General features: G+C 41.2%; 1 long non-coding RNA gene across 1 annotated transcript; it reads left to right on the plus strand.

The window, feature by feature from the left end:
• Nucleotides 1-8311: 8311 nt before the first annotated feature.
• Nucleotides 8312-9482, plus strand: LOC138951457 (uncharacterized). The gene is made up of 2 exons (XR_011451118.1): nucleotides 8312-8587; nucleotides 8872-9482. It is a non-coding gene; the product is annotated as an uncharacterized lncRNA (long non-coding RNA).
• The last annotated feature ends 17959 nt before the right edge of the window (nucleotides 9483-27441 follow it).

Here is a 27441-nt window from a genome sequence, read left to right on the forward strand (position 1 = left end):
GGGAAGCCAGAAAAGAAGTATATATGATACACTATTCTACGTTTCGTATTTGTTTCTCTTTGTCAAACATTATTTTAATATCAGTGGGAGTTCCGTATCTATATTTGCTTATGCACATCTTTCCTATCAAAATCAAGTGATTTATATATTTGCATTTTATTGAGTCAGCACCATTAATATAACCACACAAAATATGTTCTATTCCAAAGACTATTCTTATTTTATATTTCTCATAAATAATTTGTTCAACGTATCTCCATAGCACTTTTATTTTCTTACAATTAACAAAAAAATGTTCAACGTAATCTATTTCGGTTGGACAGAAGGGGCATCTCTCACTATCTCGTATTCCAATTTTATACAGAAGAACATTTGTTGGATAAATCGTGTGTAATATTTTCCAGTGCAGCTCTCTTAATCTGGATTCTTGGGTTACATTTTTGGCCAGGTTCCAATGTGACTGGTCGACATTAATGCCAAACATATCACGCCAGAAGTTGATAGATCTCGGGGTAGTGTACTTTTCTTCAACAATATATTCACGGAATTGCCTGGCACTTTTAATACTCGTTTTATTGAAAAGAAGATTGTTTTGTCTATTCAATACAGGTTGGTTAGGATCATAATTGCTTTTCTTAATATATTCAGATACTGCTGATCGAACTACAATATATTCCAAGTAGAGGCCAGGTGAAGCGTCAACACTTGCTTGGATAGCGGGATAGGACTTGATACCGTGATTACCTAACATGTCTCCTACATACGTAATGCCTGACCGGGCCCAGTTCTCATAATACAGAACGTTATTTTGATAACTTATACTTGGATTGTTCCATAAGCAGTTGTCTTGCACGCAATCGTTCTGAGGAATTGTATTATGTTCTAACCATGTTCGAGCAACAGCTGTCCAAAATATCGATTTTATTCTTCCAATTCCCTTAAACTTAGACGGTCGAATAGCTGTAGTAAAGCAGGCAAAGCCACAACCGAACCCTTCAAAATATTTGTTTGGGATCCATGTCCATTTGCATGAAAGGTTGCCAGATGAGAGTTTGCTTAACCATTGACATAAGAAGGAGTTTTGCATTGTTTTGACGTCTATCATATCAATACCACCCTTTTCGGTACTGCTATTTAAAACAACTCTTTTTACTTTTTCAAATGCTTTTTTATTACAATCTTTTTTCCTCCACAAAAAACGATATAATATTGTGTTTATTTCCTGCAGCACTTTGTCAGGGATACAAATAGATTGCATCAAATAAACTAACTGCGAGAGCAGAAAAGTTTTGATAATGCAAATTTTTCCAGGAATGCCCAGGTTCCTTTTTTCCCAAGTGAAGATGCTTTGCTTAATTTTATCAATTTTACTTGACCAGTTTAGTTCAATTTCGGATGCGCTTTTCTCGCTGTTAAAGTTTACTCCTAATATTTTAATCTGCCGAACACATTTTACCTCAAAATTAAAATTGATATTTTTACTTGATCCAATTCCCATTGCTTCAGACTTTAGCTTATTCAAGCATAAGCCTGACACCTCAGAAAATACGTCTATAATCTGTAGAACCATTGTAACGTCATCCGCGTCTCTCAAAAACAAAGTGATATCATCGGCGTATAATAGAATTTTTAAAATATTTCTACAAGTTACATTAAGGCCTTTTACTTCGTTGCTCTGCCTAAATCGTATAGCCAGAAATTCCAGACCAATAATAAATGCCATCGGTGAGAACGGACATCCTTGTCTAATGCCACATTTTACATCAAAGTTTTCCGACAGCCACCCATTGTACACAATACAACTTCTGGTTTCATTAAACAACACATTTACCCACTGTATAAAATCTTTTCCAAAGCCAAATTTACGAAATGCACAAATCATATATTTTTTGGATATACTGTCGAATGCCTTTTGAAAATCCAAGGCTAATAAAATCCCAGGTTTCCTATTAATTCTGCAATATTCAATCACATCGTCTATAGTTCTTATAGTGGATGAGACATGCCTTCCTTTCATATAACCGACCTGGTCCTCATTTACCACTTTGTTTATTACTTTGCTCAGTCGATTTGCAAGAGACTTGGCTAAAATTTTGTAATCAGTGTTTGTCAGTGAGATGGGTCGCCAGTTTGTAAGTTTGTTTTTTGGCAGATCTTTTCCCTTATGCAATAAGGTTAATACTGCTGCCCTTTGGGTGTATGACAAAGAACCATGATCAAAAGAGTAATTAAAGGATTGCACAATTACATCCTTCAGTTTACACCAAAATATTTTAACAAATTCAGTAGTCAGACCATCCAGACCGGGCGAAGACCCGTTTTTCATCATCCTAAGAGCATTGGAGGCTTCTTCAATGGTAATTATACCTTCACATTGTTGCATTTCGTTTTCACTTAATTTAGGAAGTTCGCACTCGCCAAGGAAGTTGTCAACACTGTTAGATACAACCAAATCAGGTATGTTTATTTCACGGCTATAGAGGTTTGCATAGTATTCTTTTTGTGTTTTTAAAATTTCAAATTGGTCATGTATCCTGTCTCCATTCTCCAATTCAATATTCGGAAAAAGTTTTGCATTTGCCCGTACTTTTTCTAGATTGAGGAAAAACTTGGTGTTCTTTTCCCCCTCCTCAATCCATTTAATTCGAGATCTCGTTTGTGCGCTCTTCAATCGCTCTTGTTCATGAATTTCAAGGTGAATTTTAAGTTCTTCGCGTTTTCTTAGTAAAGTGACGTTATCAGGTTCCCTAGCAAGATCGGATTCACAAGATTCAAGTTTGTTGTACGTGTCAATCTGCTTATTTTTATTGAAAACTGCACGTTGCTTACTGAATCGGATCGTTTCCTCGTTTATTTTTATTTTTAATAGTTCCCATTTTTGTTCAGGGTTCTCCTGCTTATTTTCATCAAGGTAAGTGTCAATTACACTATTAATTTTGTGCACATATTGCTTATCTTTCAAGAGTAGATTATTACATTTGTAATAACCCGGTCCTTTCTTGCCGTTAGAGAGTTTTAGTGTAATACGTACACCTCTGTGGTCGGATGTTGGGACAGACATTAAATTAGTCTCGATCACAGTGTCCATTCCCTCTTCCGTTGTAAAAATATAGTCTAACCGTCTGGCTATAAACTTGTTAATATTTATTTTGGACCATGTATATTCCCTAGTCTCGGGATTCAAAATACGCCAGACGTCATTTAGACCACACTGTTCGACAAAAGAGTTGAAAAGTTTGACATGTGCGGCAGGGTGTTTTTCTCCACTAATGATATCGAGGTTGTTATCTCTAACACTGTTAAAATCACCGCAAACTATTTTAATCATCGAATTACTTCTGTTGATCTCTTCAGTAAGAACAGCAAAAAATATTTTCATTTCTCTGAAAGTGCTTGGAGCATACACATTAAAAATAGTTGTTTCTTTTCCATTAATAGACAGGTTTATGGATACAATTCGTTCATGCTGACACTCGATGGACCAATCGAAGGAAAACTGCTTTCTTAAAAGAATAAGTTGACCCTTCGAGTGTTTTGTTCCTTCAGTCGAGATTAATTCACCTCCCCATTCTTTTTTCCACGTTGCTACGTCTGCCTGTGTAATATAAGACTCCTGAATACAAATTACGTCATATCTTCCTTCTCTCAGTCGACTAAATAATTTTTTCTTTTAGTAACATTTCTCAATCCTCGAACATTTAAGGACAATATTTGTAAATTTTCCATACTAAAATATTAATATGTTTTAGTAGTAGTTCCAACTCGCATCCAAATCGCAATGACCAGAAATCACAGTCCATTAAACATGCAGTAGTCGTAAGGGGGAAGAAATCTTCTCAATAAGGGACATAATCATCCCGTCTCGCTTTCTTTGGCGTTTTGTTCTTTGTTGACATTGTCGACGTTGGCCGGTGATTTGTTAACATCAGCGCACTTCTGCTGTTTCTGAGGCTGAGAGAAAAAATCACGGTTGCGGTCCTGTGATCGGTGTCTCTTCACAGATCCCGAGCGGCTTCGCGATCCCGCCGACAGCGTAGCACTCCTCGGTGTACGAACAGACGGTCGAAAATTCGCGAAAAAGTCGGGGGCGGTGACGAGGTTGGTGGTGGAGGACGGAGCCCTGTCACTGGTTTGCACCGGCTCGTCTGTTGTAGTTTCAGCTTCAGAAGACTTTTCGGTTTGCGCCGGCTCGTGACTTGTCGCAGTTTCGGTTTGAGAGTTTTTCTGGGTGGCTGTCTGGCAGTCAGGACTGCCACGTCTGTGACCTGGTAATCTGCAGTCTCTGCAAACTACTTCATTCTCGCACACTGACACATGGTGCCCATCCAACAAACATTTGCTGCACACTACCTTCCTCGGCACGGACTTCTGTTCCCTATGATAAACAGCAGCGGTGAAAATGCTTACAATCATGGTTTTCTCGAGAGGGACAGGGGGCACAGTAATGAAAACAAAACGACCCCCGGTCAGAAAACGAGTCAATTTTCCATCTTTGTCTCTAGCTCTCTGTTGCTTGACTCCTGAACGGAGCTCGCAACCGAGACTAACAAGTGAGTTTTCGATCTCAGAGTCGGCTACCGAGAGCGGGAGATTGTCAATGAAAACTTTAGTAGAGGGCTTTTCAATGCCGAGATTGTCACGCAACGAAAAAGGGTTTTCACCACATACCTTTAAGGCGACGTTCCTCAAACTCAAACCTTGAACAAGCAGAGTGTTGCGAGCTTCTCTGGTAGCTGCGTAAATCCTCCACAGCCCCCGAATCTCTTGAGCTCCGAGAACACTCTCTCGTCCAGAAACTCTTTCGGCAGCCAAACACACTTCAAGCACAGAAACACTGTCACTGTCGGACAGGGGAATGTCTCTTCTTTTCAGAAAAACAGGGTTAACACCCGAGGCCATGATATTTCAAAAGAGAGAAGAGAAGAAATGAGAAAATAAAAAGCTAACACATTCGGTGATCATACGACGCAATAGGTCGCGAAGAGTAGACAGCGGGAAGAGCGATGAGTGCTCACTGTGACAACTGCCGTGTACCGGAGCGACGAGAAAAACGTGACCGCACGCCACGACTGTCGCCAACCGAATCACATTCGAATTCCTCTCATGGACACAGTGAAGGAGGAATTGAAGAGGATGAAAGAAGGAAACCTCATTGAGGAGATCACAGAGCCTACAGGAATGGGAAGCGCCTATCCTACGTGTAGTGAAACCGATCTGAAGAAGTTGACCAGGCTGTTGAGCGTGAACGCTACATGACGCCGACAGTATGTGAAGGAAATCAAACAGCTAACAACTGAGTCATGCCGAGTTAGCATTTGTTCCCAACACGATACACGGAAGTCAACTAGATACACGTGGAAAATGTATTGCACGGAGTTAACACAGCTCACAAACCAGAGAACAGTTGACTTCGTGAATTGTAGCTAGTTTAGCAGCACAATTGACGACTGTCCATCGAGGAGAAAGGTCTCGATGTTAAAATCGCGCGGGAGGAGAATATGTCCGGAGAGAATGCAGGAATAGGTTCCAGCCCTTACTTGTGTTTTCTGAGACGCGATCGTCAAAGCACTTTAAACCCTGAAGCCAGATGCAACCCTGGCAAAGGAGATGTTCGTTGCTGACACACTGTCACAAAGTCCATTGAGGGGACACAAGACTTCTCTTCGACAAGAAGAACTACAGAACGACGTAGAAGCTTACGTCAACACAGTCGCATCCTCGTGGCCAGTGTCGGACCGCAGGCTTGAGCAGATTCGAGCAGACTCTCAAAGACTATGAGACTAGTGCTATCACTGACTTCATCGTCGACCATGATGTTGACATTATGTTCATAACAGAGACCTGGCTCCGTGAGTCAGGGGACGAGAGCAAATGTGCAGACCTGACCCCTCCAGGATACAGGCTCTTCTCGTTTCCGCGTCAGGTTAGTCCCACTGCCAATCGCGGGGGTGGGATCGCTGTGATTGTGAAAGATCAGCTTGCCTCCCTTGGTTGTGTCACTAATGATTTTTCAGGTCTTTTGAAGTTGTTCAGTCGTCAGTGATTGTGAATAAACAGCGCCTTCAGCTGTTTTGTGTGTACCGCCCCCCTCCCAGTTGAGCCAACAAACTGACCCACTTCCTCTTCCTCGACGAGCTCCCGGACTTTGTAGAGTATGCTACTACATGTGATGGTAGTTTGCTACTCACAGGTGACTTCCATGTACACTATGAGAACGTGTCAGATCCGAAGACGAAAAAGTTAAAAGAACTGTTGCAAATGTTCGACCTGACTCAGGCCGTTGACCGGCCTACGTTCTTGCGTAGCACCCACACTCTGGATCTTGTGATTTACCGAGACAGTGACTATCTTGTTCATACTACAGAGTGTTGTCAGGACTTGACCTCTGATCATGTGACTACTCTATGCCGTCTTAATGTTCCAAAGCAGAAAGATGTTGCTCAAGTAAAGCCAGTGCGTTCCATTCATGCTATTGACAAGTCTGATTTTTCAGATGATTTAGCTAGCATCGTTGTTGATGATTTGTCTGTCTCTGAAAACGGCTTTCCCGAAAACCGCAACGCACTCCCTGATGATCTGCGCCCATACTTTCAGTTCCGCGAACACCTCACTAGTTTCGACGGAGTGATACTTTACCACGACAGGATCATCATACCCCGTGCACTCCGAGCAGCAGTCCTACAAGCCCTGCATTCTGCTCACCAAGGCGTTTCCCAAATGTGCTCTCGAGCGGAGTCATCTGTCTTTTGGCCAGACATGACACCCGCCATCACCGAACTGCGTACACGCTGCACAGAGTGCAATCGCATCACGCATGGCCCCTTCCCAGCCTAACGCACCCCCTACACCACCCAAAACCCCAGCCTACCCCTTCCAGTGCATTGTTGCTGACTACTTCCATTACCGTGGACACAACTACCTAGTCATTGTCGACCGCTACAGCAACTGGCCTATTGTTGAACGGGCTTCCGATGGCGCAGCAGGACTAGTTTCCGTTCTCCGAAGCACTTTTGTAACATACGGCATCAGCGACGAACTAACGTCAGATGGCGGACCAGAATTCACATCCACAACAACGTCCGCCTTCCTCCGCAACTGGGGTGTGAGTCATCGCCTCTCCTCAGTCGCATTCCCACACAGTAATTGCCGTGCAGAGGTCGGCGTGAAGACTGTGAAACGTCTCATCACTGACAACACTGACAGCCATGGCTCCCTTGACACCGACAAATTCCAGCGCGCCATACTGCAGTACAGAAACACCCCTGATCATGACACACAGCTTTCTCCCGCCATGTGCATCTTCGGGCGAGCTATCAGAGACTTCATCCCCATCCATCCCGGGAAATACCAGCCACACCTGACCTGGCGAGAGACAATGACCAACAGGGAGGAGGCACTAAGAAACCGGCACATGCGAGCAGCTGAGCGCCTCTCTGCCCACACCCGCCCTCTTCCCCCCCTTGTTATCGGTGACCACGTCCGCATCCAGAATAAAACCGGACCCCACAAAATAGGACAAAACCGGCATTGTTGTCGAGGTACGCCAGTTCGACCAGTATGTGATTCGAGTTGACGGTTCTGGGCGAGTGACCCTGCGGAACAGGAAATTCCTCCGTAAATACCTCCCTGTCATCGCTCGCACACCCTTGCTGACTGTCCCTGGGCCCATCACTCCTTCATGGGCCCAGAAACATGCTGACATTATCCCAGCAGCGTTGCCGCAAGAGGGCCAGGCCACCACTCCCGACCCTCAGGCACCACCTGACCTGCCTAAAGACGGCCCCGACACTACAATGCAGCCGGCTCCTCTCCAAACCCCTAAGAAAGCCACACAGCCTACGTCTGGGCAGCCAGTGCAAGAGCCACGTCCACCCATCTTTGAAGGAGTTCCACATGCGCCGGTCGTCACACGATCTGGCAGACAAATCAAAATCCCTACCAGATACAGAGATTGACTTTAACTTAGTTTAAGAGAGTTCGACACTGTCGGCCGCAGAACTTTTCATTTTCCTTTAAACTCATTCATTCACCTTGGTTATATGTATACCTCCACTACTTTCATTTTTATTTGTTCACTTCATTTAACTCAAGTAACTGACATTTTATACTTTTCATCTCAGTTTCACTTTAAAGATGTTTAACTTGTTCTCGTCATTTCAGGTCTACAATTTATTTACCCACGGACGGAACTTCCTAGACAAAATCAATTTTTCATGACCCTCAAAAGACTTGGGGGGGGGGGGGCGTAAAGTAATATGTACGTATTTGGGGAGATTTGTGACAAACGGATTTGCACATAGTGTATATTGGAGTTATGTGACGCAGGTGTACAAAGTTTCATGGGCCACGAACTTTGAGTAGACACCGCACGGTGAGATGTCATTGACGCAGTGCGGTGTTGATGTGACCAATCAGAGAGGAGTATTGACTGAGGTGGCGTTGTAAAGATAATACAGCCTCAGAACTTTAGAGACCATTGAAAGGAACACAAGTGGCTCCAGTTAGTAAAGTTTCTCACCGGGCGCTAGAGGTCGTTTGGAGACTCGTGCCGGTATTGAATCGGTAGATTCGACTGCTGTGTTTACAGGTATTTATTGAATTGATATTTTACTCGGAGATATTATTTTGCTCGGAAATATTGACTTGAGAAATGACCGGGAGAGTCATGTGTGAATTGGCTGAAAAGCGTGAGTTGATGTCAGCCATTGTTGAAAAGGGAATGTTTACATGTTTTTCGGAAATGAAGTCGCTTATGAGTTAGCGGGTGTATATACTGTAACCGCATAAGTTAGTTGACGGTAGTGATAAAGAATGTCATAAAAGTTTATTCAAGTATGGAGACTTATGGTAGTTTAAACTTGTGTATTTTAGCATCCCGGGCCGAGTGGGTCGCGGAAGTATCCCGGGCCGAGAGGGGTCGCGGAAGTTTGGGGAACAGACGGGAGGTTCTACCCTCACGCTCCAGCCGTGAGCTGTGGGAATGCTGGAGGGGAAGACGGCGTGAAGCGCTGCGAAACGGGAACCCCGTCCCATTTCACCACACGAGACAGTTGTGTGGGTGGGGTGAAGCAGTGCGTGCCACTGTATATTGTGAGTACGACTGAGAGAATTTAATCAGCGTGATAGCTGTACAGAGATACGTTTCCTGAGTGAATAACCACGAGACGTCGAGCGTCGTGGGGTGTGTCATCTGTGTATGACAGAAGTGAATAGTAACAGAAGTATTGTATGAGACAATGACTTCGTGCGTATTGAGACAGACAGGTTCTCATGGAACAAAAGCTTAAAGTGTTATATGTGTGTGCACGGGAATTGTAGATTGCATGACAGAATAACATGTATGTAATTTTGTGCAATTAGATTTCTGTGTGATAAGAGAAATAGAGCTTTCATGTTGAGCGAAAGTGATATGTAGAATGGATGTAGAATAATATGTTTATGTTGTGATTGAACACTTTAATAGAGGTGCAGGGGCAAAGGGCTTTGCTGTGTTCTTGTCTTTGTGCCTGGTTGGAGTGTTGTGTGTGTGTGTGTGTGAAGAACAGTTATATAGTAAACAGAGAGTAGCACGCACAATTTCTGATAGGAGTAGATATACATACATACAGACATACACACGTAAATTCCAGCCGTAACATTTGGTGACCCCGATTACTCTGTGTTAGTTAAAATTTGTAGTTGTTTCCCTGCTTTGCTAAATTTAATTTTGTCCCCTGTGTTGGGTTTTTTAGAACATTTGGCAGTAGGTCACGCAGACAGAAATTTTTCAGATTCAAGAGTGTGTCGTTCATGTCTTGTTTTGTATTGTTACCGTCTCCAGTTTTACGGTAGTGCTTACTGTACAGTTCTAAGCACTGAGGGAATAGCTTCATTTTTCTTCCTGTGGGGTCTTTCATTTCTTTTTCCTTGCTCTTTTCTGTGTCTTCATTTTGTAAAATATTTAGAACATTTTTGCTTTTTACTTTGGGATAGGGATCTATCTGTTGTTTAGTGCCCTTTGCCTTTGTAAAGTTGTTTAACTTTGATTAATTTTGTTCTTTTTGACTTTGAAATTTTCTAATTTGATTTTGAATTTTTTTTTTGTTTTTTTTGTTAGTGTGATTGATTAGGTTTATTGATTTTGTGGCATTGATTTTGTTGATTTTGTAAGTTTGTTGTAAATAATTAAGGTAATTAGTTGTGATATTTTGATATAGACTTTAATTAGTTCAAGTTTTAGTTTATTTTTGGTTTGTTATTTGCTATGGTAGTAGATTAGGTACTTTGAATTTTTTTTGCCTTGATTTAGTCTGCTGTTTGGTGATTGTGTCACTTAAATTTTTTTTGGGGGGAATTTGTTTTATTTGCCTCCAACTACATTTTTGTTTGTTGTTGTCTTGTTGATCTAAATTAAGTTAATCTTATTAGTAGTTGTATAATATAGTTATTTTAAGCTACTATTTAAAACTTTGATTAATATGGAGTGTTTCACTTCATAAATTAGTTGTTGGAACTTCGTTTTTATTTTGCTTCCAACTGCGTTTTCTTTAGTTGGACTTTACTTATTTTGGGTTTGATTTTCTGATTTAGTATTTAGATTGTTGATTAGTCTTAGTATTTACTTGTGTTTGCATCTTTAAACTTTAAATTTTTCCTACTATTTGTGGTTTGGGGTTGTTGTTTGTTTGTGCTTGTATATATGTTTTGAACCAAGATTCGTTTTTGACTTCATTAACTGAGTATCTGACTTTAATTAGAATTGTTGGATATTTTTGCGTAAGAGTTACGCCAAAACGTATTTGGATATAGTCTTGTATTGACTATTGGTTTTGGTGCCAGATTTTTTTGTGGTACTTGACAGTTTCAAGTAGATTACTTGAACTTGCATTATTGTTTGAAACTTTTTCAAATCTTTCTCTAAACTTGGACATATTTTGGTGTGATTTTGAAAGTTCAAAACTTACACAATGGAGAGCGAAGATGATTATGATGCGTTGTTTGAAAAGTTTGTTAAACAGGCAGAAACTCTTGGTCTGGCTGCAGATAAACGTGAGAAATACGTGAAAGAAAGTTTTGATCGTTTGGAGAGAAAACGAGAAAAGGATGAAAGACAAAAAGAATCAGAAAGACAAATGCAAAAAGAAAGGGAAGATGCACAAATTGAAGAAAGACGAAGAGAAAAAGAATTGGAAAGGGAAGAGAGACAAAAAGAATTGGAACGAGAAGAAAGAGACAAAGAAAGAGAACACCAGTTAAAACAAAGAGAACTTGAGATTAGGCAGGCTGAAATTGGTGCTGGGTCGCGTGGACCGCAAAATGGTCGGGATTCTCACACTAATGTTGGTGCTCGCCCTGTTTACCCCAGGCTCCCTGCATTCAGGGAACAGCAAGATGATATAGACTCATACTTGTTCCGATTTGAAACTCATGCAAAATCTCTGGGATGGGAAGAGACAAGATGGATCACGTACTTGTCTGCTCTTTTAGAGGGCAATGCATTAAACCTATACCATAGCCTTGCTGCTGCTGGTGAACTAACATACCAATCTTTGAAAGAAAACTTGCTGAAGACCTTTTAGTGCACATCTGAAAATGTTAGACAAAAACTCAGGTATAGTAAACCAAGAGAAAATGAACCGTTCCAAACTTTTGGAATTGAGTTGCGACGATTGTTTGATCGTTGGGTTGCGCTATCTGACATAACCACAGATGTTGATGGTTTAAGAAACTTGATTCTGACAGAACAATTCCTTGAAAGTGTATCAGCCGACGTAGCAACTTTCATTCGAGAGAGAGGTCTTGTTAAACTGGATGATATGGTCACAGCTGCCGAGAATTACCGTTTATCACGGAAGTCAGGGTCTACTATTTTCTCAGCTGCTTCCTGTGTTCAGGAAGATTATGTTGGCGCTGCTTTTGCACATGGTGATAATCACGAGGGTGTTCAGGAGTTACCGCGGGTTGGTTCTGGTTTTGCAAAGCGTAGTCATAACCAGAATGACGAGAGTTCTAGGAAAGTGACGTCTGATGCTAAGGCATATCCTCAAGGTGAGGCATGCAAATCACGTAAACGTAGACGTAGTCGTGCAGGTGGTCAGAAAGATGTTTCATTTCGACCGATCACGAGCGTTTGTTACTTGTGTGGGAAAAAAGGTCATAAGTTACTACAGTGTAGATGGCGGACGCACCCTCAGAACCCTTGTCTGATTTGTGGGGTTGGAGGCCATGACAGGAGGTCTTGTCCGTTCTATCTGATTGAATCAGGTATATACAAGCAGATCGAGTCAGGAAATGCTGTTGTCCCAGACATTGGTTGTTCGGTTACTCAGGCTGTTGGAAGTCTGAATCTTGATCACGGTTGTGTCAACAACGTTGCGTGTTCAGTACTCCGTGACACGGGTGCCACGATATGTGGAGTGCGCAGTCGGTTAGTGGCAAAAGATCAGTTTGTGGGTGGTAGCGTCGCCTGTAAGACGTTTGGCGGAGAGATACATACATATCGCCAAGCGAAAGTGATGGTTCAGTCCTCTTACTATTCAGGAGAGTTGCTTTGCTGTGTTCTGGAGGATCCTGTCGCAGACTTGATCATAGGGAACATTCCGGGGATTTCGGAAAAGGTGACAGAGTGTTCCCCTATTCTTGAGAGGGTCGCAGCTGTGACTACTCGAGCGCAGGCAAAGAGACGAGATCTCCCTCAGAAGCCTTTGGTAGAGGTAATTGAGGATTTGGCTGTGTCACGTGATGAACTCATTCGGTTCCAGACTGAAGATTGCAGTCTAAAGGGTTGTTTCTCACTTGCAGTGAGTGGGGAATCGAAGTCAGTAGGAACAGCGACATATTGTTTCTACAAAGAAAATGGAATTTTGTACAGGCAATACCAAGCTAAAGACAAAGTTTTTTGTCAGGTGGTGGTTCCAGAGAACTTACGTTCGTCTGTGATGGTGACTGCACATGACCAGTTACTGGCGGGACATTGTGGCATTCGGAGAACGTTGACGAGAATTCTTGCCAAGTTTTTCTGGCCAGGTGTTTCGGCTGACGTAACTAGGTATGTGAAAAGTTGTGATATCTGTCAGAAGACAGTGTCGAAAGGGAAGGTGTACCCTGTCCCACTGGTGGCCATGCCACAGATATCAACTCCGTTTGAGAGAGTTGCCATTGACCTTGTGGGTCCACTTTCTCCACCTTCTGAAGAAGGCCATAGATACATTCTAACCTTGATTGATTTGGCTACAAGATTTCCGGAGGCTGTTCCTATGAAGGAAATCACGTCAGTAGCTGTGGCTGAAGCTCTTCTGTCCATCTTCGCAAGGTTGGGTTTTCCAAAGGAGATTTTGTCTGATCAGGGTTCGCAGTTCAACTCTGAACTCATGAAACAGTTTCATGCGTTGTGCGGTACGCATGCTGTGCGAACTTCGCCATATCATCCACAGGCGAATGGGACTGTAGAGAGATTTCATGGAACTCTGAAAGCGATGTTGCGGAAAGTTGTCCATACGCAGCCGAAGGCATGGCATCGCTATTTGCCAGCGTTACTGTTCGCATGCAGAGAGCTTCCATCTGAAAGTACAGGATTTAGCCCTTTTGAGCTCATGTTTGGTCGTTCGCCGAAAGGTCCCATTTCTTTGATAGCAGATTCGTGGACTCAGGGTCCAAATGCTGAAGATGCTGAAGCAAAACCCATCTACACATATCTGTTTGAACTAAAGAACATCATTGCAGAAACGTGTGAGTTAGCAAAACAAAACTCAGCAGAATCTTCCAAAAGAGGGAAGAAATACTTTGATCAACGTGCGAGGCAGCGCATTTTTGATGTTGGTGACGAGGTGTTAGTCTTACTGCCTACTAATACCAACAAACTATTGATGACATGGTCTGGTCCATACCAAGTTCAGGAATGCTTGCATCCGGATTACAAGATCCTGGTGAGAGGCCGTTCAAAGATCTTTCACGCTAACATGTTGAAACAGTATGTGCGACGAGGCATGAGTGCTGTTGAGACAGAGCAAGAGTGTGATATGTCAGTGTCAGCGGGAAAGTGTGTTTCTTGGAACACTATCACGACTTTCAGGGGTGAGACAGTCTCTGATAGGTTCCCTGAAAAAGCAAGGAAGACTGTTCTACCAGTCTATGGACCGGAGAAACCTCCATTGGTGGTAGGTGATACCATTGCTGTGGTGCAAGAAGAAGATGATTTTACTTCGTTACCTACCTTGCCGGCTCCCATGTCGTCTTCCATGAAAGATGAAGACATATCGTCTATAGACTTTGACAAAGGTCTCTCAGAGATGCAGAAATCGAGTCTGCATGAGGTATTTTCTGAGTTTGCTCAGATTTTGACAACTTTGCCAGGTTCGTTCAGTGGAGATCTTTTTCTTGATGTCGATCTGACCACTGATGTACCGGTACGACGGCGTGCATATGATTTACCATTCTCTTCGAAGGAAGTGGTTGAAAGAGAATTGCAGACTATGATTGACTTAGGAGTGATTGAAAAGTCCAAATCTGCATACTCAGCTCCAGTTGTTTTGGTAAAAAAGAAAGATGGTGCTTGTCGATTTTGCATTGACTACAGAGCTTTGAACAAGGTGACTGTGTTTGACGCAGAACCAATCCCAGATGTTGATGAACTCTTTACAAGGCTTGCTCAGTGTTCTTACTTCACTCGCATTGATCTCACAAAGGGGTACTGGCAGATTGTTGTAAACCCCGTTGACAGGCATAAAACAGCGTTTGCTACGCACATGGGTTTGTACCAATGGATCAGGATGCCTTTTGGCCTTGTTTCGGCTCCAGCAGTGTTCGCTCGTATGATGCGAATGTTGAGGCTTCAGGAAGTCTCCAGCATGAACTTCTTTGACGACATTTTGGTGCACAGTTGCTCATTTTCTGCCCATTTAAAGCATGTACGGGGAGTTCTACAGAAACTGTCACAGTTCAACCTCACTGCAAAACCGTCCAAGATTTCGACAGGTTGTCGCAGTCTTGAGTTCTTGGGTCATGTTGTGGGAGAGGGAATGCTTCGTCCACAGGAGGAGAAGATCCAGAAGATTCTGGCGATTCCTACTCCTACCACCAAGAAGCAGGTTCGATCTCTGTTGGGATTGTTGAGCTTCTATCGGAGGTATGTGGCGGGATTCGCAACTCTCACAGCACCGATCTCAGATCTCGTCAAAGATTCGAGTGGTCGAACCATCCAGTGGACGCCTGCATGTGAGACTGCTTTAGCACGTATGAAGCAGATCTTTTCTGAGTTCCCAGTTTTACAATTGCCAAAACTGGACCAGTCTTTTGTTCTCCGGACTGATGCCAGTGGAGTTGGTTTGGGCGCGACTTTGATGCAGGACTTGGAAGGTACACTTCACCCAGTTGCCTTTGCGAGCAAGAAGTTGTTGCCACGGGAAACCAGATACAGCACGATTGAAAGGGAGTGTCTGGCAATTGTGTGGGCTGTTGCAAAGTTCTCCAAGTTCCTATGGGGAGTGGTCTTCGTCTTGCAGACAGATCACAAACCACTGGCGTACATTCAAACGTGTCGTTTCAAGAACGCGAGAGTTTTGCGATGGTCACTCTCGTTGCAAGAGTACAGGTTCACAGTTGAACCAATACCGGGAACACGGAACGTGTTTGCCGATTTGTTGTCACGTTCAAATCATGACCAGTCTGTTCCCTAGGGGAAACTGGTTGGAAGATTGCAGTTCAGTGAAGTAGTTACCCTCTTTTACCTGTTAGCCTAAAGAAAAAAATAACCTTGGTCGGTCATTTTTTTTCTGGGAGGAGGGGGTAATGTGACAAACGGATTTGTACATAAGTGTATATTGGAGTTATGTGACTCAGGTGTACAAAGTTTCATGGGCCACGAACTTTGAGTAGACACCGCACGGTGAGATGTCATTGACGCAGTGCGGTGTTGATGTGACCAATCAGAGAGGAGTATTGACTGAGGTGGCGTTGTAAAGATAATACAGCCTCGGAACTTTAGAGACCATTGAAAGAAACACAAGTGTCTCCAGTTATTAAAGTTTCTCACCGGGCGCTAGAGGTCGTTTGGGGACTCGTGCCGGTATTGAATCGGTAGATTCGACTGCTGTGTTTACAGGTATTTATTGAATTGATATTTTACTCGGAGATATTATTTTGCTCGGAAATATTGACTTGAGAAATGACCGGGAGAGTCATGTGTGAATTGGCTGAAAAGCGTGAGTTGATGTCAGCCATTGTTGAAAAGGGAATGTTTACATGTTTTTCGGAAATGAAGTCGCTTATGAGTTAGCGGGTGTATATACTGTAACCGCATAAGTTAGTTGACGGTAGTGATAAAGAATGTCATAAAAGTTTATTCAAGTATGGAGACTTATGGTAGTTTAAACTTGTGTATTTTAGCATCCCGGGCCGAGTGGGTCGCGGAAGTATCCCGGGCCGAGAGGGGTCGCGGAAGTTTGGGGAACAGACGGGAGGTTCTACCCTCACGCTCCAGCCGTGAGCTGTGGGAATGCTGGAGGGGAAGACGGCGTGAAGCGCTGCGAAACGGGAACCCCGTCCCATTCCACCACACGAGACAGTTGTGTGGGTGGGGTGAAGCAGTGCGTGCCACTGTATATTGTGAGTACGACTGAGAGAATTTAACCAGCGTGATAGCTGTACAGAGATACGTTTCCCGAGTGAATAACCACGAGACGTCGAGCGTCGTGGTGTTTGTCATCTGTGTGTAACAGAAGTGAATATTGACAGAAGTATTGCTTGAGCCAATGACTTCGTGTGTATTGAGACAGACAGGTTCTCATGGAACAAAAGCTTAAAGTGTTATACGTGTGTGCACGGGAATTGGAGATTGCATGACAAAGTAACATGTACGTAATTTTGTGCAGTTAGATTTCTGTGTGATAAGAGAAATAGAGCTTTCATGTTGAGCGAAAGTGATCTGTAGAATGGATGTAGAATAATATGTTTATGTTGTGTTATTGAACATTCTAATAGAGGTACAGAGGCAAAGGGCTATACTGTGTTCTTGTCTTTGTGCCTGGTTGGTGTGTGTGTGTGTGTGTGTGAAGGCTAGATAGTGAACAGAGAGTAGCACGCACAATTTTTGATAGGAGTAAACATACAGACATGCACACGTAAATTCCAGGCGTAACAAGATTTCCCTTTTAAGTCACTTCCTGTGTTTCCCTTTTAAGGCATTTCCTGTCAAACGTACCATACACGCATGGTGGCTAAATCATTTCTTATTGTGATTAGATATTGTTGCCTTTTAGTTTACTCCAAGTAATTACAGTTTATCTTCACTTCATCTAGTTCAAGGGTTACTTTCATCCTTTTAGTAACTTTCCTTTCTCTGTCGTTTGAGATGTTGTGGTCATTGTTTTGAGTGAATAAAACTACAAACTCAGACAAAGAGTTCTTCGTACTTATTTAGATTGCACTTTTGGTAAACAATTTTGTCAGTTTTGCATGCAAAGACTTTATGTTGTCATTCCGGCAGTCATTTTGCCTTTTCATGTCAAACATAGGAGGTATACAACTTACAAGTATGAGAGAAAGAAGCTGCATGAGTATGAAAGTCAGTGCCTAAAATAGATCCCTGCGCCTTGAGTCCGAGTCTGGAGATGCGCGCGCGATATAAGACTTCATATAAGATCAAAAACCCACACATAACAAAAATATACACACATTTTAGCTAACTGTGCATTGCTATTTCAAAAGTTTTCTTTAAAAGGGGTCATTAATAGCCGTCTTTGTGTATTTTTGCAGCATATGTGGAGAGACTGATGCTGCGGGTTGTCGACTTGACATCCAATAACACCACTCAGGAGATGGAGCGATACATCCAGGAACAGCGAGGCGCTCAACCGTTGCCACCACCACTCTGTGCTGATTTCGAAAGCCCAACAAGGTTGAGGCAGTCGCAGCATTTAAGTCTCGATTCAGCAAATTCTAACACAACAGTATGTAGGGGAGGCAAAAATAAAAGTTGACGTTTTCATAGCAGTATGTCCCAAATGATATTACCAGTATTTTTTTCATTTTTGTTATTCTGTTTTGACTTTTCATGAACATTTGTTATTGTTGGCTTCCTCTCGAGCAGCTTCCCTTGCTTCTCTGTCTTTGTCCTTTGTTGGTTTGTGCAGTGCAGTTGTTTTATCAGTTATTCTCCTTTTTATCTGTTTTATCGTCTTTATTCTTCTTTTTTTGTGTGTGTGTACTTTTGTGTTTTTGTGCCTGAAGAAGTCCCTCAGGTCAAAACGTCGCTGTTATTCGTTCCGTGTTCGTCATTTTAACGTGAATACATTGCTTTTTGGTCTCTTTACAGGGCGGTAGTTAAAGGACAGTTTGACTTTGAAGGACACAATGTTGCAGCTTTTTAGTCAGCGTGGCAGTTTCAAAGTCAATAGCATGAACAAACTGAATGAAATAAAGTCACGGGGAGACCCTTTTTATGTTTTTTTTTGTTTTTAATCTCAGTTGCATGCAGGTGGCTGCTACCGCATTTTAGTTTTTTTGTCTTCTCTCTCACCTTTGTTTTTTTAAGCGGGGAGCATCCTTCTTCATATTTTTTTTAAAATCAAATGTTTACATGTTTAAGTTAACAAACTTTATCAATAAACTAATTATAAATAAAAAAGCATTCCTGCCTAAAAAAAATGTTTAAATCAATTTGCTATTATAACGTACTCTTTTGCACATAAAGAAAATAAACAAAAATAAACAAATGCTAAAGAGTAAAAACAAATACGGGCAGATGGCGATTTGAACTCGATTCAATCGCGCATCAGGTGAATGAGAGAACCGTTCGGCCACGGAATCAGTTTAAATAAAATTGATACTGTAATGCATTAAAGAAGACGCTAGCACGTTTTCACCACAAGCCGGTATGATCGAGCATCGGTTGAAATCTTTCGCGAGCGGTATCTCGTATTTGTCCGCAATGCATTGGTGCTTTAATGACACCAATGTGTGTCCATGAGGGACATAAATCTACAAACAATATTTGAGCAAGATTTATTAAAAATTGACGGTTTTAGAGGAGGGGGATGGGTCGTCTAACTTTACAGCTCGGAGACACCCGGGTAAGTGCCACAAGCGCCTGTTGTATGTGGGAAAGACCGACAGAAAGCGCCTGTGTTTGTGTTTGGGCGTTACTGCCTGGGTGTGCGCTATATGGTTTTCTCGTGCTTTTCGTAGTTTACGCTGTAAATTTTTGTGAACTGTGTTCATTTGGTATATGAATTTAGAAACTGGGGAATAATACTTCATTCGGAGAAGGCTTGCGTTCCAAGCAGCGAATCCAGCTACAGCAGCTGTAGGTCCGGTTTCAGAGATCGGACTGGTGAAGGGCATAATGATTTGTCTTGTACATGCGGCCGAGATGCGGTGAGTCTTTATTAATTTTGTAATATATGTATCGGAGTTATAGGAAATGACTTTAGAGACATGTAGTTTGTTACTTTGGTATATGTATAGGTTACAACACGAGTGGTTTTTTATATGGCTTGTATTTCAGTCAAGACCCAGCGGATGAATATCATCGGGAGACACGAGCCTCTGGCGAGTGGCTCTCGATTGATATTCCCGCTGGGTCTTGACTGAAATACAAGCCATATAAAAAACCACGAGTGTTGTAATCTGTATATCCCATTCTACCATCAAACACAAAGTGTAGACTACTAGCGGCACTGTTGCGATCTGTGCAGCGTAAAACTGTTGCCAGCGAGACTTAGCCCTTTTGCAACCTTAAACTAAGTGACCGTCGCTGAAAAAATAAAACGAATGAGTGCATCGATAAGTACGCGGTAACACTACTTTCAGACCATTTAAAAGCTTTAAGTAAAGGTTCATAAGTTGCAAGAAAGTAATGAAGTCGAATAGAAATTAATTTAGTTGAAGCGCACAATTCTTTTGTTTTGCGTTTCAGGTCGGCAGAACGGGCGAAACGGGTTTGGGACCCATTTGGCTTACTCGATTCAGAATTGATTCCACGTTGTTTTTCTCGAACGTGTGTAATTAGGCTTATTGACAGAGAAGCAAATCTTAGGGAACAAATATGTAGGTTTAGCTTTAACCATTTGCTCCCTATTTGAAATGTATCTACTGTTTTGCGAGTGTGTTTGCATGGATGAACTTAAACTGGTATGGGTGAGAGGAAAACGCGACCGACACGTCTGTCACCGCCGATTGATTGCATTTTGAAGGAATATGACTGGATTACGGAAAAATATGTGGACTTACTGCAGAGCCAGGCAAAAGAGTAGACTTGCTCGCAAAACACGTGAAACAGCCGATGTTTGATAGCTGAAGGCGCACACCAAAACACACTACCGACAGATTCTCAAAAGTCGTCTGCTAACGATGCAAGGGGAGGGTACTCGTGTTTTTGTTTTGGTTCGCTAGCATCTGGTTATCTTGTAAGTTGAATGTTCGTTTTTTTCGACCTGCATTGCTTTCATAATGAAAGAAACTTTTGCTTATTGCATCTCATACATCAGATCAGTTCTGAGATTCATTTTTGCGTGCAACTGATATGGTTTTCTGAGCCGTGCAATACGATTTTAGAACTTCATACAAATGTGTCACATTGTTCGGCGCGAGGTCAAAGGTCGGGAGGAAAGTAGTCCTTTGCCCAAATCGGAATCTGCACTATCATATATTTGTTGGAGTCCATGATGTATTTATTGAGCTATAAAAATACAACATATATATCCATACTGAAGTAACAGAGACAAAGAAGGGAGGTCATGGGATGAGTTCAAACTGGCATGGAAGGAGATGGACTCTGAACGACTGACATCAAAGATGCTGGAAAGCAAATGTGAGTTCAGGTTCAACCCCCCTGCAGCTAGTCACATGGGTGGCGTTTGGGAGCGTCAGATCCGAACGATACGCAGCATCCTGAATGGTCTTCTCAGAAGATCAGGCCAGCGTCTCACTACCTCATCACTTCGTACGTTCCTATACGAGGTGATGGCCATCGTGAACAGTCGACTACTGTCTGTCGAGTCATTGGAATCGGCAGATGGACCGCGTCCTTTGACCCCCAACCACGTCCTCACCATGAAGTCAGGTGCCATCCTTCCGCCCCCTGGTGTGTTTGAGGATCCAGACCTGTACGCCAGGAAACGTTGGCGCTGTGTCCAGCGGATGGCAGACGAATTCTGGCTGCTATGGAAGAGCCAGTACCTTTCACTTTTGCAGAAACGTCGTGTCTGGCAACGTCCCCAGGCAAACGTACAGGTGGGAGATGTTGTTGTCTTGCATGACCAGAACTTGTGCAGATCAGAGTGGTGCATGGCTCGTGTAGTCGAAGTGATGCCGGGATCTGATGGACTGGTCAGACGAGTGAAAGTGCATGTTGGAACAAAGGCTCTAGACAATCACGGCCGTCCCACTGGTGATAGTCGCATATTAGAGCGACCTATTCACAAAATGACTGTGTTAGTAGATCGTGAAAATCACAAAGACAAAGCTGTGTAAGCGAACTGAAAGAACATTGAACTTTGGAGTGTTTTTCCAATTTGACAGTTGTAGATTGTTGCGGTTTGTTTTTATACCAGATGATGTAACGGACATTTATGGTTTAAGTGGTGCGGTTTTTTTTTTATGCCGTCGAGTAAATGACTAGTGGCATTTAGTTGAAACGAGATGTGTTGAAACACTGAAAATGATTGAACCATAATATTGTTGTGTAAATGTTTTGCAACACAATGATTTTGAGTTGTAAATTTGAAATGTCAAAATCTGCGTTATTCTTCTTTTGATATAAGGAATATGTTTGTACAAAGGTTTTTGAAGTAAATTATATTAATATAATTTCCGGTGGGAGTGTGCATGCCGATGTGGCATGCATTCACCTACTTTTTGTTGTAATTACGTTTGCTCAAGCCATTGCACGATGTAAAAAGAAGTAAACCGTGTTTTTATTGTGTCACTTTGTTGTGACCCGTTTTGTGGAGCGTTAATATTTTTACGTGAGATTCACGTGCTCCTTGTTCAGTTGTTGTGACCTGGTTTTGGTCGGAGTGTCACAAACTGCGTCGTTTAGTTCTAGAACACCGTGAGATTCACGTGCTCTTTTCCGTGTTTTGATTTTGAGGTGAGCCCTGCGAATCTGCGTTGCAAGTTTTAGAATACGTGTGACTCACGTGTTTTTAGCTTTGTGATGTCAGCTAGTTCCTTGGTCTTCTTTCTGTTAAATATACCGTTTTAAGTTTTGAGCATGCACAGAGTGCGTGATAGGTTACTGATTGGCTATAAAATAGTAGTTTCACCCGATTCTGTCTTAGGAATGTTGTTGGTTGGTCAATCCGGTGACCTTTGACTTTTGAATAACTATTCCATGTTAGGTTTTTGTTTCCATAAATACCACTGCTTGACTCCTGTCTCGTCAGTCGATCTGAGGGTTTTAGGAAGTGTTTGGTTTTGATCTGTAAACGTATGAAGGTTATCAAGTGAACCAACGGAGTGTTTCTTATGTTTTAACGTCAACGTAATGTTCTTGGAGACAGTTGTTTCTCAAGTGTGGATCGTTTTGTGCCCTTCGTTTGTGAGGCAACACGTTTTGGTACTGCTGGTCAACCCACACAGCGCATAAGGTAATTTTGTTGTGTTTTGGTCGCCATTTTGTAATGACTTTGTGAGTTTTTTATGTATAACGTGAGTTGAAAGTCTGACTTGTTGTAGTGTTTCTTTATTGTGTGTTCAACTGCTCTAGTGTTGTGAACGTATAGCAATGTTTTGTAGACGCTAGAAAGTCGCTAATGTTCTTAATGATAACTTGCGTTCATAGTTACGTTTTAGAAGTTGTAGTGTGGTGGTCCCAAGGAGCGGGATCACTACTAACGGCTAGCTAGAGTGTGTAGCGTGGTGGTCCCAAGGAGCGGGATCACTGCTTAAAGGCTAGATAGAATGTGTAGTGTAGTGACCCCAAGGAGCGGGATCACTGCTAAAAGCTTGTTAAGTAAGTTTTTGTAAGGTTTAAATCTGTGGTTAACGAAGTTCGAAGTGAAACGTTTTCTCTGACTTTTTCAGCCTTACGTTAAAAGAATTTAGGTAAAAGAGCTTGCGGTCTGTGGTGATCGTTTTGTAAACGGGCTTTTTTTTTTTTTTTTTTTTTTTTTTTTTTTTTTTTTTTTTTTTTTTTTTGACCTCAGTTGCATGCAGGATGCTTCAACCCATATTTTTTGCCCGATTTTTGTAATTTTTTTTTTTTTTTTTTTTTTTTTTCTTTTTTTTTTTTTTCTTTAAGGCGGGGAGCATCCTTCTTCCTTGGTCTCTTTCTGTATAACATAATCAACTTTATATTATACAAAACATAAATTTCTGTCTAATGTTTAACTCTAATTCCAATAAAATACGTAAGTCTAACTTCTTCCCATACTTAAATTTTCCTATGGTCATTTTTGTTATCAAAATACAATAATTTATAAAGTAAATTTGATCGTTTTTTAAATTTTCATTCCAAAAACCAAATAATATATCTGTTTCATTCAAAGTTATATTATAATAAATTTGCTTAAAAATAAAGTCTTTACATAGTTTCCAAACGTTCCTCACCTCTTGACAATGAAAAAAGAAGTGCTCAAGTGTATCCAGTTCATTACAAACTTCACAATTATTAGTTTGACATAAACCCATCTTGTTTAGTAAAATATTCGTTGGGTAAATTCTGTGTAAAATTTTCCAATGAAGCAGACGCAGTCGTTCTTCTTTTGTACAATTAACAGCTAACAGCCAGTGTCTTGATTCCAGAACAATATTATGCTTTCTTTGCCAAAAAGAACAGGCGCTCGGAGTTTGTACCTCGAAATTAACCAAAACAGTTCTTATTTCCCTTGGTGTAATATTACCAATACGAGTCAAACCCTGCAACAGAACATATCGGTATGGCAATGCGTTAATCAGTTTTGTTTTAAGTGCTGTACATAACGCATTATACTCAAATTGTCTGGCTGGTTTATAAGCAACCTTTTGACATAATTCTTCAAATGAAATCATGTCACCGATTTCATTCATGACATCCTTTACATGATAAATATGACATTTAATAAAATCTTTGAAAAAGAGGCATTTATGTTTATATTGTATATTCATGTTGTTCCATATACATTGATTCATCAATGGAACAGGTGTGGCATCATACTTTTCATACAAAATGTGTTTGTTGTCTAGCCAGGTTAACAATACTTGTCTCCAAAAGACCGATCTGCAGTTAACAACGCCAACCAGCTTCTTGGAGGATGCATTAGAGTCAAAACAGGACAAACCATTACCCAAACTTGAAAAAACATATCTAGGAGTGACAGACCAGTAATTGTCTGTAGAGTTCTGCAGACCAATAGCCCACGACATCATAAATGAGTTGTGCATATCCACAACATTTATCATATTTAATCCACCATCATCTTTTAATTTACACATAATTGTTCGTTTTACTTTTTCAAACGCCCGTGTATTTGAATATTTTTTCTTCCAAATAAACCTGAACAAAATGGAATTAATTTGATGTAAAACATGATAAGGCACTGCTAGAGACTGGAAGATATAAACGAACTGAGATATAAGAAAGGTTTTAACAATGCAAATTTTACCTTGTATACTTAAGTTTCTTTTGGACCAATTAAAAATTATTTGTTGCATACGTTGAATTTTCTTAGACCAGTTGTCTTCAATTGATGACGCAGGTATATTGTTTGAAAAAACAATTCCAACGATTTTTACTTTCCGTTTCCATTTAAGACCAAAATATTGGTCAGTACAGTATTTGTTTGACCCAATCCACATGGCTTCAGTTTTATTTACATTCACTTCTAAATTGGAAACAGCTTTAAACATGTTTAAAATATGTAAAGCTCTTTCCAGATCTCTTTGATCATGTAAAAAAAGGGTGACATCATCGGCATATAAGAGCAGTTTTAGGACCCTCATTGGTGATACCTCAAAAGGTGACATGGGTAGCCGGATACCCTCAACATCTTCATCTGAACGAATCTTAATTGCTAACAATTCAAGGGCTATAATAAATGCCATCGGCGAGAATGGGCATCCTTGACGGATGCCTGATTCCACAGGGAAATGCTCAGATATCCACCCTGTATAATTAATACAACTTTGACTGTTATTCATGATAACCGAAGCCCATTTCTTAAAATTGTCTCCAAAACCAAACTTATCAAAAGCAAACAAAATAAAGTCTTTGGATATGCTATCAAAAGCGCGTCGAAAATCAACTGCCAATAAAACTCCAGGTTTATCCATTGTATTCATAATATCTATGGTGTCATCAATAAGTCTAATCATTGTGCTAATTTTCCTACCTTTCATAAAACCAACCTGATTTTCATGAATAATATCACCAATTACAGTTGAAAGTCTCCTTGCCAGACATTTTGCGAGGATCTTGTAATCTGTGTTAGTCAGAGATATGGGTCTCCAATTCCCGAGATCATCTCTGGGCAATTCTTTCCCTTTATGGATTAATGTCAAGACAGCTTGTTTTTGAGTGGTCGATAACTCGCCATTAGCAAAGGATGATATAAAGGAGGCATGAACTACATCCCTAATCTTCAGCCAAAATACTTTATAAAAACAGGTAGTGAGGCCATCTAGACCTGGGGCTGAATCGTTATTTAATAGTTTTAGAGCAACTGTTAATTCCTCTTTGGTAATATCAGAATCTAGATTGCCTTTTTGGTCATTGGAGAGAAACGGTATATTCAAATCTTGTACAAATTCCTGTGCGCTCACTTCGTTAAATTCAGATTGTTTTTCATATGCATCTTTAAAAAAACGTACCTGCTCTTTCATAATTTCTTGCTGTGTATTTACTACCCTTCCATCTTTTGTTTGCAACCGGTCCATAATTTTCATATTGGCTTTACTTTTTTCCAAGTTCAAAAAATATTTGGTGTTCTTCTCCCCTTCTTCAATAAACTGGACACGGGAACGAATTTGGGCACTTTTGGTTTTTTCCAGTGACAGTACCTCAAGCTCTGATTTAATATTTTCTCTCTTTATCAAAAGTGTCTCATCCTGTGGTTTATTGGCTAATAGTGTATCAGATTCATCTAATTCCCTCTGAAGAGAAACACAATAATTAGTTTGTTTTCGTTTCCTTCCTGCTGCATAGGCTGTACACAAATCACGCATTCGCCCTTTCAATAATTCCCATTTTAAGTGAGCATTCGTATCCATATTTTCTAATAAAAAGGTATCAATCAAATCATTCATCAGATCAACAAAAAATTTATCACTCAATAATTGGTTATTGAATTTCCAATAAGAGGGACCAAGTTTAATATTTACAAACTGAATTTTGAGTTCAAGCAAACGATGATCTGTGTGTGGTACTGACAAAATATTACAAAAAAGGGTTTTATCAAATAAATGATCAGAAACGAAAATATAATCGAGACGACGGGCTATAAAGGGGTTCTTCCTACTCCAGGAAAACTCCCTTTCATCTGTGTGAAACAGGCGCCATACATCATTTAAGACATTATTATTTAAGAATTGCTGGAAATTTACCACATCAACCGTTTTATGCTTTTCTCCACTTACAATATCTAAATCGTTATTCAAAACACAATTAAAATCACCACAGATTATTTTCTCACCATCTAAATTTTCTAAATACTCATTTACTTGTTTCCACAATTGACTTTTTTCCAAAGAATTATTAGGAAAATAAACGTTCACCACGTAAAAACAATTGTTATCCGAAATAATTTTCACACATAATATTCTTTCTGTTTTAAACATTATTTCCACATCACAACTGTAACTCTTTTTCATTAGGATCATTTGTCCCATTCTTTGACATGTAAGTGATGAGTGATACACTTTTCCACCCCATTCTCTCTCCCACTGGTCTTTTACATCGTCAGTAATGTACGATTCTTGCAAACATATTAAATCATACTTTCTTTTTTTAAATAAATCAAATAATGATCTTCTTTTTCTTTTGTTGCGCAATCCTCTCACATTAAGAGAACATATTGAAACGCCATTCATTACACACGTCTATCATAATGTCGCAAAAACCATCTCGTTGTCCTTTAACATAGCCAAGTCGCGAGGCACGTGAAAGCACACGTAAACACGGGGGCGCGGTCACGGGTTACGGGTCAGCATAGGGAACTGTCCGCATCCTGTGAGTTGCTGAGTTCGTTTTCAGGCCTGATGCACGTGTCATTGTTTGCATTGCTAGTGTTGTCGGATGTGCGTGACACTGATAGCCTCGCTTGTTTCGTGTTCTGCGTTGTCGGGCTCATGTTTTGTTGCGGAGATCCGGAGCGTGATCGTTGTCGCTTCGCTGAGCTGTCGTCTCTTTTACTAAATCCGTGCAGGGTGCGCTGCCCAGAGATATGTTTAGGCTTCGTCGTCCTAGAGCGACCTCTGTCTCTGCTGGGAGAGGTACTGGGACTTCGTTGTCTCTGTCTCTCTGGCGCCTTGGGCTGTGTGCTAGTGTTG

This window comes from Littorina saxatilis, linkage group LG16, assembly GCF_037325665.1.
Source record: "Littorina saxatilis isolate snail1 linkage group LG16, US_GU_Lsax_2.0, whole genome shotgun sequence".
NCBI classification, from domain to species: domain Eukaryota; kingdom Metazoa; phylum Mollusca; class Gastropoda; order Littorinimorpha; family Littorinidae; genus Littorina; species Littorina saxatilis.